We start from the raw sequence: 2,034 nt of genomic DNA on the forward strand, positions 1-2,034 counted from the left end.
ATTAAATTTTGGTATTTTTTTTGACTTTTAATTAAAATAAGTTAAATAACATATGTATTTATTAAAATAAATTAATAATTAATTTAGTGACTGTTTTTTAGTATATAGATAATATTTTTATTATTAATTATACTACACATGTTTTCGTATTTAAAGATGTTTAATTTAGGGGTGTTCAAATTCAAACTGATCCAAATTAAACCGTTCATCCAATCCAATTTAAATCGAAAACCGTTTAAAATCGCACTAATTTGGATTTGATTGGATTTTATTTTTTACAAACCGCTGGATCGGATCGGATTTCGGATCTACTTTTCATAACCGATCCAATCCAATCAAAACCGCACAATGTGCTATAATATTATTATTTTATTATTTTATTTACAATTATATTTATAACATGTTCAATTTGTTATATATTTTTATATTATTCATGTATTATTATTATTTAATAAATATTTTATATTCAAAATGTTATTTATTTATTTATTTTAACTAACCTATAATTTTATTTCTATTGTTATGTTATCATTAACTTTTTAAGATATTGTTGAGACTTGTTACGTCATTGTTGATTATTTGAAATTTGATGTTGAGACTTGTTATATGTCTTTAATTTTTTTTAATTTACAAAACCGCAAATCCAATCTAATCCGAACTGCTTGAAATTTGATCGGATTGGATCGAATTTTTTTTTAAAAAATCATCCAATCCAAACCGCACCGCAAGTAAAATTACTGTTCAGATCGGATGAATTTTTGACTCAAAACCGATCCAAACCGCACCGCGAACACTCCTAGTTTAATTTATGTGTATGTATATAAATTTCATCTGAAAAAAAAAGTCTAAAGGTAAAATTATCAAAAATATTTTAAACGAAAGACCAGTTGAATTTAAATACGAATTAGACAGATAATATTGCATAACAAACCGATAATTAAAATAAATCAGATCCCAAAACTAATTTTAAAATCAAACAAACCCTAAATCAAATAATGCATGTATTAGGATGGTGTTGGCTCTATTTCTTTGTGTAAGTTTTGTCTATCTTGCTTGGGTCTTTTTCTGTTTTTGAAATTCAAGGCTTATCTAAAACACAATTATTTTTTGTTAATTAAATATTTATTTCAATACTAATTTGTTAGAAAAATATTCTACAAGAGACAAGGAAAAACCTATATGTGTATATATCTCATGTGGCCACCGTACATGTGGATGAAAGATTGAAAGCCAAGACACCTTCACATACATATAATGATTTTATCGATAGCATTTAGCTATCAATTGATTAAGATGAGAGATGAGAGATTAGAGATTAGAGATTAGAGGTTAGAGATTAGAGATATATGTAACATATAATTCAAAGTCAAGATATAGACTTGAATTTGTACAATTTGTGTAGTATAGTCACTGTAATTAACAATTCGGCGCTGTTTCTTTTATACTTTTCCAAACCCATGTAGGCTGTAGCAAAAATAATAATGAACTAACCCAATCCCCATTTTAATTTTTTCTTCCACCGCCAACCAAAGATGTAATGAATAATAATAATAATTAGGATCTAGTTTTAGTTTCCACCTCAACTCAGATACCACATCATTGGAAATTGAACTTGCAATAATTTGGTCCATCTTTATATCATTACTAGCTACTCACCATTATATCTATAAATATATAGTAGTATTATCTATATGGAAATTGACAACCAAATTAAGTTAAAGCTTATGAAGCATTGAATTATGTCTACCAAGCTGGAAAATCTCAAGAAGTTAACTTTGGACAAAGATTCTTATATATATATTTTACTTGTTCCTCACACTTTCGTGGACTACAAAATGGAAGCATCGATTTCACACCAACTAACGAATTAACGAGATAAAATAGGATAAGACAACAATATCTGCGTTTGTTTATATATAGATACAGAATATTAAGACAGAAACATAAAAAAAATAAAATTATATTTAATAAATGAGATAAAAATAAAAATATTGTATCTAGAAATATTAAATTAGTATATTTTGTATCTTAACA

This window comes from Arachis ipaensis, chromosome B01, assembly GCF_000816755.2.
Source record: "Arachis ipaensis cultivar K30076 chromosome B01, Araip1.1, whole genome shotgun sequence".
Lineage (NCBI taxonomy): Eukaryota > Viridiplantae > Streptophyta > Magnoliopsida > Fabales > Fabaceae > Arachis > Arachis ipaensis.